The 13241-nt window shown below is 41.5% G+C and overlaps 1 protein-coding gene across 2 annotated transcripts in view; it reads right to left on the bottom strand.

Annotated features, from left to right (window-relative positions):
• The window catches only part of ELK3 (ETS transcription factor ELK3), a 35666-nt gene extending 25357 nt beyond the window's left edge, over positions 1-10309 (bottom strand). The window contains exon 1 of one of the 2 annotated variants that reach the window (XM_066319326.1): positions 9884-10309. The gene's annotated coding sequence lies outside the window, so the exon portion shown is untranslated. The remainder of the gene's footprint in view (positions 1-9883) is intronic. The other variant, XM_066319325.1, reaches the window with a different exon arrangement.
• Between the last annotated feature and the right edge of the window lie 2932 nt (positions 10310-13241).

Genomic DNA, 13241 nt, shown 5'->3' with positions numbered 1-13241 from the left:
AGGATGTGGTTGGTGAGGAGTTAGTGATTCTGCCAGAAAAGAGAAAAAACAAATATCACTTTGTTTACTCAGAAAGTTTTCAAATATTCATCAAAGGAGATCTTACCGCTAATTTAATTTGGCTTGAAAAAAATAAGCTCTCAACTAGGTGTGTAAATATACCTGATTTCATTTGATGCAGAACTTTCTCTGTTAAAGTCAATAAATCAAACTAGTGGTGCAATCCTTACCCAGGACACTTTAGGGAACCGACTGTGTGTATGATACAGAATGCTGGTAATTTTTCCACATCCAGCAACCAGGACATTTCCTGTCAGAGCATCCTCCAAGCCCTTCCATTGTGTTGAAACTGCAAAAACTTTCTAAATCAGGACTTCCTCCTATTATATTTTAGAGGCGTCTTTCTGGGAAATGCAGATTCAAGTTAAAAAAAAAAAAAAAAAAAAAAAAAAAAAAAAAAGGAATTCCTGCAGCACCACCCAGTGGAAACATTAGAGAAAGCCACAGGGGTGCCCCAGCGCACAACTTCCGATTTACTGCAAAACTACAGTAATATTGCCACACAAACACAGACTGGTTTAAGGATGTGCCAAAACAACACAGAGGGTTTTGCTGGACGATCTACTTAACAGAGTCATACAAGGTATGACTACTTTGCTACCCCGGCATAACAGTTGTCTTTTTACTTTAAATTCTAATTTAAAAGATTATTTACTGTAAAAATTTACAAGCTCTCCTTCTCAAGCAAGAACACCCACTGTTATGGCCCAGCACGTTTAAAAAAATAAACAGACTCCTGTGACTCCTGTGGTTAAAAGCAACACAAAAGAGACAGCAGCAAGACCTCGCAAAATACTAAGGGATAACACCAAGTTCCACCTCGGATAAGAAAGCACTCACACATATATCCAGTAACGCTTCAAGTAGGTACATTTGGTATACAATGTTTGCAGTTTTTAATTCATTTACCTAAGTCAAAAAAAGCGGAGGCAGATGTCCAAAGGAAGAAAGTCCTGCAATCTCCAGAGTAATACAACAAAGGACTGGTTGCCTGCCAACCAGAGGTGTGATGACACCATCTCTACAACACGAGTGTTTTCACATTTTCTGTAAAGATGCAGTTTAAGAAACTGTTTTAATCCCACTGGAGTAAAAGCCCTTAGCAAGAGGAAAAAATGGCTGGTTGCTTCCCTGTGAAGGCTTAAAAAATAACCTGCTCAATTATTTCTAAAGCTAGTCATAAACACAACTACATAAATCTGTAATGGCTCCAACCCTTCACCTTGGGACAGACACAAAATGAGTGCAGACTCCTCACACTGCTTTCTGTCTGCTCATGTGGTGCACATCTGTGGCATGCTGGCAACATGCTACGCTGCAATCTGAGGAACTCCTGCTTTCAAAACCAGCCCTATATGTTTATTTTTCCCATATGACTTCCTCTTATATTTTTGCCGGCACCAATAGGACACAGATCATGATTACTTGACCATCCTGTATAAAATTTCTGATGTTTCCAGAGCTGAAGAAGGCAGAGGTTCCAACCTCAAGCAACAGTGGCTATTCGGAAAGTTTACTTAATATATCAAGAGATGATTACTCCCAAATGTAAATGCTTTATCTCTACTCCCTTCTTTAAATGAAGTATTAAAATTTTCAATTTTGCAAAAACAGACCAAATGCTTTGGAACTTATGCAGTGGCTCTAATATGTTAAATTGTGTACTATTACTATATGTTGTCTCAAATGCTGCTTTAATACATTTCATATGCACATGTTTAAACTAATCTTCCCCTTGCCACTGATTTTTCCTAGACTAAAGCTCAGATAAAAAAGCAGGTCTTTTCATACTGTGAGCAGAAAGGAACCTGGCCAAAAGGACAGGAAACAGTCCTTTGAGTTCTGTTAAGGAAAACCATGGTGGCTGGCAATTTTCATGAAACCTGAAGCACAGCAAGATCATCATAGCTTAGACTGGTAGTCAGACTTGCCTTACCATACAAACTGGATTTTCAGAATTTGCTGGATTAGCAAAATGAGCCATTGAACTATTAAATAACATTCAGGTTTATCTGCATATTGTCATGTTGCAAGGGGAGTCAGTTATAGCATTTGTTATACCAAAAATGGTGTAACACAATTCAGCAGATGGTAACCTACAAATATGGAATCATTTAACTGGACAGTTTCTTCCCAAAATATTAGCTCTATTGCGGTAGGTTTTGGAGCACAAGCCAAAGTATAAGGTCCTTAGCTATAAAAAATAAGCAACAAGTCACACTACTAGTCAAGGACTCTATTTTTATTATCTCATAGTAAAAACATAAAACAAGAACTATTCTTACATCTAAAAATCTCAAGTATCTACTGTATCTTCTCAGTGCTAACCAAAGTTCTGATATGTGTGTTAATCATGCACTGAGCTAAACCAAAACCCAACTAAAATATTTTTATCTTCTAACATTATTCACTTGCCTACTACACCAACAGGGACCTGGAGGTCACACCTACATGCTTCACCTAACTTCATTTATTAAACACCAGAATACCCCACTGAATAAATCAGAATACATGAGATCTCAGCCAGGAGAAGATCTGGTTGCCACTCCCCTGTACTGTGTCCTGTGGGCTTAAACTAATTCCCACAGCTGCTGCAAACTGTGAATGAGAGACAAATGAGACACTATTTCAATGATTACAGCAAACTTTACTGTATACATAGTGCTCAGATTGCACATGTTTAGAAGTGACATCAATGCACCAACTGGTTTGTCAATGTCTCTGCTGCTCAGGATATCTGTAACGGCCACCGTTTTGACTTGTATCCTGAATTCTGCATAAAATTACACATTTAAATAAAATGCAAAGACTCTATTCCCTCTCCTCAACTTGAATGAGACTGCACAGTCAGTATAATTGTGCCCTGCTCCCTGGGAATCAAACTGCTCTGTTCTGTAAGGGTTTTTATCACAGGGGTTCATCACTGAAGTGGCAGTACTGAAGGAGCATTGCAGTCATCCTTTCTATGTCAGCCCTACTCCACACTCACTGTTTGCTAAACTGACCACACACGCCACTTGCTCTGAGTCTGTTCTGAGTCACCAGACTTCACAGAGGTCTATATCCAGAATCTAAACCCACACTGCCATCTCAGCTATGTTAGTGTAGCATGGAAGAAATTCTCTGAAAGTAGTCAGCTTTCTCCAGATTTCACTAACTGAGCTGCAAAATTCCTTCTTATTTTCTTTTTAAAGATTTGTTTCTTCACATGAATTACTGTTAATTGATGGGAAGAGATAATGGTGGTACTTAAGTCTATAAATTTTTTGTTTGTGCTGTATTGTGACTTGATACAGCAAAGGCCACTCAACACTACCACAATCTAAACATTTAAAAACAATAACAGACAACACGACCACAATCTAAACATTTAAAAACAATAACAGACATCAGCATCCTTCTCAAAAAGCCTAAACTGAAACACATCTGATCAATTTTCATTAAAAAAAAAACACAACAAAAAAGAAGAAATATACAGAGACATAGTAAAGAGGTGCTGTCACCACGTTAGAGGCAAATGGATGTGGAATAGAAATGTTTTCCAGATGAACTATCAGCTGTGTTGCAAAATAAGGAATGGAAACTTATAGCAGGACATTTGATTAAAAACATTTAGATCATTTAGATGAAGGATATAATCCAAGTCTAGTCTTTAGTGTACAACTGCAAAAGCATTTTTTACACAAACATTTTTGCTTGCTCATTAATTTTTTCAGAAAAAGACCGATCGTGAAAAATATTATTAATGGAACTTAGGATTTAATACTTAGGTTAGAGCCTAGAAAGGTTTTACCAATTTCGCATGATCAGTAATAATAACAAAAATCACATATTATTTATTACATAGTTTAATAACAGTGAAAAATAAATGACAATGTGTAAGACATAAGTTTTCCCCTCACAGTACTTCAAATGATCTTCAAGTTAGGAGCCACAAGATAAGAAAATTGTATACATTAAAGTTCAAAAAACTAAGACAGGATTGCTTGCACAAGAGCCAAAACACATTAACATGTAGTAAACTGGTATTTGCAAAAATAATCCAAGTTATATTCTGAATCTTTAAATATTGGGTAGAAAATTGGTAAGCAGACACATACGTGACTGAAATAACTCTCTGAAATGGGTCTAGGAGCAGCCATGGAATGGGAAGTATCATTCACACACTCAGTACATCCTGCCACTGCAAAATTTAGAGCTACGAAGGACTAGGAGGACCCTTCACAGAGCAAGCAAGAGCCACTGCAGTGCCTTAGTTACATTTAACATGCAGCTAGTCTCAGTGCATTAACAGAAGTGCTGACACACTCAAAAGTAAATACATGCCTAAGTGCTTTAAAAGATCAGAACAAAATAAGTTTGTGGCTTCCTACTGAGAGTCTTGTCCTGAAGATCCTGAACTGTATCTAATTGCTCAGATGTAGACAGATCACATGCTATAGTCTTCATAAACCTTTCTTTACATAGTTCATTGATATTTATCTTAAAAGTCCATAGGTGTCATGTCTATAATTGTCATCATGCAGTTGAACAGTTTTCAGCACTTGGGCCATGCATGCAGGGGTCAGTGGACCTTCCTCCTGACAGTGAGGCAGAAGGACTGCAGCACCATTACAGCAGGCACAACTGCTCAGAAATATTATGGACCCACAGATACAAGAAGGACAAACCCCACTGCTGTAGACAATCCCAGCAATGATACTTGAGCAAGCAGCCCAAAATCAGACAGGGTGTTGAGAAATCCATAACAGTAAAGAAACCCCTATCATTTTCAGCCGAGTTGTACCTGCCTAGTGCATGGCAAAATTGGCCTCCTATATTCTTAGCTGCAATATAAATTTAAAATATTACTTAAATATTTAGTTGTATAATATGGTGGTATAGTGGTATAATATGAGATGTGGTATAATATGAGATGCTGCCCAAGAATTGCACCTATCAAGCAGACCAAGAGCTTCAGGGTACATTTTGGTTGTGCAAAAAAGCTACCACAGTATTCATAAAAAATAAAAATGCAGAACTGACTACACAGTTATTAATTGGTATTGAATTAGCTGGCAAGTAGTGCCTTTGTGATACTTTTGTATGAATGCTTATTGGCAGGTGTTTCTTTAGTTCTTGCATTTAGAAAAGTCTCCTTCAAAGAGCTTTTGAATTAAAATCCACTCAACAACAAACCCTTAAGAACCTGAAATCTGATATAATCACTGGCACATAAAATCACAATGCGTTAAAGAAAGTTTTACAGACAAAGATGAATTTCTTTTTGTGAAGTGCACAGATAACAGGCACTGTGTGCTTTATCTCCTTTGTTTCCATCCATGCAGCCTTGTATTTTGTGGTGCAGTGAGCTGGACTTCCCGTGCCTACACCTTGACATTCTCCTCAAAATCATGACTAAATCTTTAATCATTCATTATTCAACAAAATACTTCAACATGAGAACAGACACATTCGGTCTTTCAAGAGCTCTCAACAGCCTCCAGAATACTCATTGATTCAATTAACAAGCCACAGATGAAGTAAACATCTGTCAAATGATTCAAGACGATGAGATTCCCTATTGTGGGAAACACCGAGGAGAAAGGCACGGTGAGTCAATCCAAGGATACACTGCACAGTCAGTGACAGCCTGTGACATGAGCCATTGGGTGTGGTTACCAAGCACAGACAGCAGCTCAAAACCAACAGTGCTCTTTGAAACTGGTCCAGGGTAACTGTCCTATAATCAGTGTCACAGCTCCAAAATGGATTCCAGCAGCAGCATCCAGGCATGCCGTGCACTGGAGCTACCTCCACCAGAAGCAAGCCGCGGACTGATAAATGATCTCATTGCACAAAGGAGTCCAACCTGCCATATCTTTATGGGAAGTACTAGCTAATTCACCAATTCTTTACTATCTTACATTATTTAGCATTTCGGCAGAGAACCACTCAGAGATATTTAATGGTAACTACATGAACTTACAAATTTTATATGATGTCACCAAAACACACTAGTTAAAATCCTTTTTCACAAATGCATGCATCACAAGTAACTATGTGTTCTTGCTCCTTATCCCACGCTCCTTTATCTTTAGTAGGCAAATGTCTGTTTATTTTGGTACCTATTTCTTTCTTCTGAAGCAACATGTTGTCATGTGATTGCATTCCCAAGATTTGTATTTTCTGTACAACTTCATGGACCTCCATGTCTATGTTGTGTATAGCTACCTTCCTATACCTTCCTGCACGTAAACATATGAGCCCCAGAGCAAGCAACAAGCTCTGCACACCTTGGTGAACCTGAAAATTGACTCTCATTCTGTGCTAATTCTTTCAGAACCAGTTTTTGATCAATATTTGTGTTCACTTGACCAGTAATAGCTGCCCGTAAGAATAACTCCGTCATAAGAATACCTCCATCCCAAGAAGGGCATTACAACAAGAAGGCAAAGTTTACATAATTGGATTTTCTGCACAGCAAAGGGGAAATATTTCAGTCTTTGGAGAGATATACTTGGTTTCTTTCCATGGCTTAAGTTTAATGAAATAATATTAAGTAACAGGAGCAAAGAACCACTGTGAATCAGTAAGCACTGAGAATGGCTAACAAATAAAACAAAATACACTTTTGTTCCTACAAATAGAAGTGTCCATGTGAGTGGTGTTATAAACAGCTACAAGGAAGACTGTAGCTGAGTATCCCCCCTGAGACTGAGTTGCTTATTTCAGCTGTTGCATCTAGGTGGAGTCGGTGATATCAGAAGGGACATAAGCCTGTGGGTTTTTTCTTTTTAGGAACAACTCACAGAGTTGATTTGGAAAAATCAAGATGCAAGCAATGACTGTGGCACTTAGCAGACAATATATACTCCTAACACATTTTTAGACAGGTGAAGAATAAAATTATATTTACAATAAAAGCACCTTTAATACTTTTTTATTATTTGAGTGGAAACTATCATGCATTACATGATATCTGGATTTTTTTCCTATTACAGACAGAGCTCCCAGAACTCCAGACGTATTTTTAATACATCTGTGGATTACATCTCATTCAGTCTTTCAAATTTACAGAACACACAACACAAAGTACACTACTACTACATCTGTCTTCCTGAGGACATGAAGATGTTTTACACTTATCTCAAACAAACACAACATACAAAATTTATATAGTGTGGATAGAACTACATATATATATATATATGTATGTATGTATGTATGTATGTATGTGTGTATGTATGAATGTGTGTGCTTCATCTACTGTGATTCAGTAGACAGCACATTGAAATTCCAGCAATATTTAAAGCAGTAAGTGAATGATTTAATGTACATATTTCAGAGAGAGATAGTAAGAGCCAGGAAACACTCCTTAGTAAGTTTTGGTGTTGTATACCACACCAACTGCTCCATAACATATTCAGCAGGTTTTTGAACATTATGTCCAGTATTGCACTTCTTTCTCTAAGACTGAGAATTTTACAAAAGAAATAAACCTCCAAAACTGAAAAATAATCCCTCACTTCCTGACGGCTGCATTTGATTGAGACAGAGATTAGGCATTGTCTGGTTTGTACACTATTCTAAAAATTCTTCACTGCCCAGCTAGAAAATCGAGAGACATTTGTGTCTGGAGATCGTGTCACTAATCCACTAATAGATGTCCTCCATGAAGTGATGTTAATGAAAAACTTTTCTGTGCCACTTGGACATAGGAAGTGCAGGAAACACTGCAGATCCTCAGAGGTAAACACGTGGTATACTGCAAGCACTATTTTTTTGCATAATATTTGCAAATTAGTTTAATGCTATCACATGATAATTCATGTAAGTAGTTAAGTGTTCCTTCCTAATGCATACCGTTTTATTCACATTTACTGACATTTCCTTTAGCTAAAATCCACTTGCAAGCAAGAATCCATTTTCTTTGTTTGCTCCAGACTTTTTTTTTTTCCACAAGAAGTTTTTACATATAATTTAAAGATTGGTGGGGCATGGCAAAAATCTTTGTAATTCTGAACATAGACTCCTTTCATGACCATTATGAAAGCAAATCACCACAAAGTAATTATGAAAACCACTAAATCAAAACTGGTATGTACAAAATCACTTGAAAACTACATGTAAAGCATCAATACAGGAAGGCTATATGGGTGAATATATTTTTCAAATATGGCCATCGCCTCAGTATCTTGGTTCAAAGGTCCTCTAACTTTGCAATTCCATGCAATTGTCAGACATGCATAGAACACGTCTATCATAACACAGACATCTTGCTACCCCATTTATGTGCTTCACCCTATGGAAATATTCATGCATAAATTAATCTGAAATAATTGAAAAGTCTGTATGAGCAAAATACGGGATGAATCGCGACTTTCAGCTTGAAACGAAATGTAATGATTGACTTTTGGAGTCCTCATTGACTTAAAAGATGCTACATTATATAAAACTGTCATAGCACTACACTCCTAAGTAAATAAAGATGTAACTTGTCTCCCTTTCAACTGCAACGTTAGAAAGGCTGACAGGGCTTCACAAAACCCTCCTGTGTTAGGGAACGGAAACTCCTAATGAGATTAGTTGGTGTGTGTGCAGACATTACTTAGCCATGACTAAATGGGCTCTCTTCCTGCAGCCAGTGGAAAATTCAGGGAACTTTTTCCCCCTGCAGCATCAGAGTCCCTCTAACCTTCAGCAAAGCCAGATCCAACAACAACTCTCCACTTTCTCTCCCTTTCTCTCTCTCTCTCTCTTTTTTTTTTTTTTTTTTTTTTTTTCCTTCCCTTACAAACATTTTTTGTGTTTTTTTCAGTTGGTGGTGGAAACTATCCACGTCGGCCAAGAGGGTCTGAGGGCAGGGGGTGGCAAAGAAAAGCGGGTGGGGGGAGATCCGGGGAGAAGGTAGAAGACTACAAAAGAAACTGTAAAAAGGCGCAAATACATAAACCTGAGGGGGAAAAACCACAGAGTTTCTTTGTGAGCTGCAGTGACTCATTTTCAAGATGTTGTCTGCTGCCAGTTTCAAACCGGAAGCGCATGGCAATTAGTCTTGCTGTTTCCAGACAAGCCAGAAACTCTCCCGACACTTTTTTTTTTTTTTTTTTTTTTTAAAGCCCCTTCTTCAGTTTCTGCAGGAGCCTTCCCGTCCCTTCCCCCGCGCCCTCCCCGGCCCCGCTCGGCCTCGCAGCGCCCGCCGGGGACCCCGCGGCGCCCCCGCCGCCCTGACAGGCACCGGGCGGCCCCCGCCGCAACCGGGACCGGCTGGGAGGGGGCAGCCCACGGCCCCGCCGGCCGGCACCGCCGGGGACGGGCACACGATCCGCCCCGGCACCGCCGAGGGGCGCCGGGGGTCCCGCTGCTCCCCGCGACCCCCGGCGCCTCCCTCCCGGCCCTGCCCCTCCTCACGCCCCGGCTCCTTCTCCCGCATCCCCCCCTCACACAGGCGCACGGTCCGTCCCGTCACCTGCACCAGCAGCTCCCGGGGGGCGGCGGGGCCCCCGGGGAGACCCTCCCCCGGGGCGGGGGGCCCCCACGGCGGCGGGAGCCTCCTCGGGCATCCCGCCCCCCGATCGCCGCCCCCGGCCTCGCTACCGCCGCGCCGGCCGGGCCCGACCCCGGGGCAGGACCCCCGGGCTCCCCGGCCCCGTGCGGGGCTCCGAGCCCCCTCCCCGCGGAGCCCGGCAGTCTCACCTCCCTCCCGCGGGCTGTCCCCGCTGCCAGCCCACCAGCGAGAGCGGAGCGCGGCTCCGCAGCACCGCCGGCCTCCCCTTCTTCTGCCCGCAGCCCCCCGAAACTTTGCTGGAGCCGGGGCGGGCGCAGCAACACTTGTACCTACCCAGCGGCTGAGGGACTTTTCTGCTCTCTCCTAGTAGTCTAGAGGGAGCTGAGTAAAATTCCCTGGATCTCCATGCTGACAGTCTTCTGCAGGCTCTCTGTTGCTCTAGTAATGAGATCCTGATTTTGTTTTCCCTTTTTCCTTTTTTTTTTTTTCCCCCTTGGGCCGGTGTGTGTGTGTGTGTGTGTGTGTGTGAGCGCCTGCCCGTGAGAGGGAGCGGGCAGGAAGCCGGGGCAGTCAGACAGCGGCCCGGCTCACTTCCTCTCCCGCACTATTCCCCGGGCGGTTTGCAGTCTGTGTAAACAGCCTTTTCCTCCCCGCGCCCCTCGCTCTGGCCGCCGATGTGCAGCATGGCTGTAACACAAGACACACGCATACTACAGCGGGCAGCGGCGACTCCGCCGCCTCGCACAAAGCTCCGCGACTCCCCCGACCGCCACCCCTTCCTGTGCTACACCCCCAGGGAGGAGCTTCCCGCCGGCCGCCCCAGCTGCTTGGGCCGAAATGTACCCGCGTTGCCCCGGGGGGACGCCGGAGGGATGCTTATCAAACCCTTAAGAGCGGTGCTTCGCCATCCCGGAGGATGGTGACGGCCTTTGGCCCCTGCGGAGACGGCCGCCTTTGCCCCACCGTGCTGGGGCTGAGGTCGCCGTGGAGGGAGCGTGTGGCACCTGTGGCCGGGCTCCTCGGGGAATGAGGGGCTGCTGGCATGCAGGAGCTCACTGGACGCCCGCTGGCCACCTTCCCAAGCTGAACCTCGCACGGATAACGAAGTACGAAAGCGGTGCAGCACAGTACAACAACTTAAATCGAGGGAAATAACATGTTAAAAATCAAGGAGCACTCAAATCAAAGAGTCCTGGGCTAACGGTTTGATTTGGTTTGTAAGGGACCTTTAAAAATCGTCCTGTCCAATTCCCTTGCAATGAGCAGGGACATCATCAACTTGATCAGGTTGTTCAGAGCTACTGCTCCAATCTGACCTTGAATGTTTCCACGAATGGAGCACTCTCATGTCTCTGGACGACCTGTGCCAGTGCTTTACCACTGTTATTGTAAAAAATGTCTTCCTCATATCCAGTCTGAACCTATGCTCTTTTAGTTTATAATTATTACCCCTTTTCCCATTGCAGATCATCAAATACAAGCTGGGTCTTGCAGCTCCACATCATATCTCAAGAGTCAGACCACTTGTAGTTAGCTGATTGAGATTTAGGTTTTGACCTTCAAGCCGTAGACCTCAGATGTAAACTGATGTTTTGGATTTATTAAAAGGGACACATTTCCAGTATTGGGAGTTTACATAAATTTTGTTTTTCTCATCTCTTGTATATCAGCATTTCTAACTTTATTTGGAAACTTTCAGAGTGAGTGACATTATCTTCTGTCTGCCTAGAACATCAGTGATATTCAAGGCATAATTCTTCAAAACCAATACTGATATTTCTTTCAATACTAATGAGATTTCTCATTCCAGCACTGTAACTGCAGTTCAGAATGTTTTTGATGAGCACTGACATAGAATACATGATTATTTTTTATCACTCTATTGGTTTGTTGCTTACAATATCATTGGGAACAAAAGTATATTTTGATAAGGTTAAAGAAGTTGTCACAGTTGGCCACTAAGCATCAGTCAATAGCATCTGAACAGAGGTATAGGATCATATTCAGTCTCTTGAGGAAATTCATCAGGTTTCTTCCTTCTTGTCTTCTAACATGCCATAGGGGAGCAAGAATAATTTGGTACCAGCACACCAAATAATGGAACTTTGCTATTTTTCTTAAATCATTCCTTTTTAGAAGTCATTCTGAACTTCATAATAGAGATATGAGGGTTGATAAATCCTTATTTTATGTTTCCCCCAAAAAGAAGCATTAAAATGTTTCATTTCAGATAATGTATTTCCTAAATTAAATGTACAGTGGACAAGTCCTTGCTGTGAGCTAGTTTAAGTCATGAGGATGAAGGAATCAGTTTTTATTTGGGAACCACAGCGGAAGACCCAGTTTTGCAAACAGGGCAGTCAGAGAAGTTTTTAGGTTATCAAAATGAAACTCTGGACTGACAGCTGGGAGTACCGGTATTCATCTTTTACATTTATCTTTTATTTTCTTTCTGACCGAGAGGTGAAGCAGATATACCACAGTTGCCTTGACCAGCTATTGGCGTGGAGATCTGAGAGAACAAAATCTCAAAACCAGTACAAACTCTTTTCTTCTACAAATAACACTATGTCTCTAAAAAATGTTTAAACCTTAATGTTTTTTCTCCAATTTCTTATGCTGTTCCTGTGTACACCACCAATTTTTAATGTTTTTTTTTTGCAACACCAGTCCTTTCTTTGACTATTGAGGTAGAAACCTAAACAAGGTTGCCACGCTGGAGGTCAGATGACTACTGGATGAGGGTTCTTCGTAATTACCATACAAAAGCTGGAGTAAAAAGTGCAGAACTCATTTAAGAGAATGAAGACACCAGGATGTGTTGGAACACAAGCAATTCAGAAAGCTCTGCAGGAAATGGAAGAAAATGGGAGCTTTTGGGCAGGGCTACTGATTATAGCACTATGGATGTCATAGGAAAAGTATTTTTGGAAGCTACATCTGTGTCTTGATAAAAACACTGTCCTTTACAGAATGATTGCTGAAACTCTCCTCTGCAATATCTGCCTGGCTCTGTTCATCTACACTTAGAGTTAACCTTAAGGATTATGTGAATCAAAAATATAAGATGATGAATGAGGAAAACTGTGTGTTTGTGTTGTGTAGGAGCTTTCTTCTTCTGTTTTTCAGAAAACCTGTTGGTTGACATAGTTATTAAAATGCTGGTTATATTTTTAGCAGAGTCACTAGTCAGCTTCTGTGTCTCATTTCACATCCATTCATCAGCACATGATATCATTACAACTGTTAACTGTGAAGCCTTATCTCTGTCCTCAAGCTATGAAGATCTGAGGGTTTAGCTTTGGAAATTGTAGTTCCGTGCTCAGAGTTGGTCCAGACAACAGCTGTTGTACTTATAAAGGACTAAGTTTTACTGAGACAGCTCCCCTCCAAGCAGTAAGGCAGGTTACTGCTGCTGAAAGCCCTAATCTGATGGGTTCAGGCAATCCTTGAACAAACATATGCACCCAAGATGTCTCTGTTTACCTAGAGACAGTGTGATTTGTAAAAGAGCCTGTATTTATAAACCCTTCCTGCTGAAAAAAAATTGCCCCAAAGCATTCCTAAGAATAGTGACTATAATTCTGCCTCATTTTATTAGATTACATCAATTAAGAAACCAGGCTTCATCTGTCTTTTCAGATTGTTTCTCCTGCATTTTTAAACTCTTCATAAATCTCATGTGCTGCTG

This window comes from Sylvia atricapilla, chromosome 5, assembly GCF_009819655.1.
Source record: "Sylvia atricapilla isolate bSylAtr1 chromosome 5, bSylAtr1.pri, whole genome shotgun sequence".
NCBI classification, from domain to species: Eukaryota; Metazoa; Chordata; class Aves; order Passeriformes; family Sylviidae; genus Sylvia; species Sylvia atricapilla.
The sequence above is the reverse complement of the archived record's forward strand: the minus strand, read 5'-3'. Positions and strand labels throughout refer to the sequence as shown.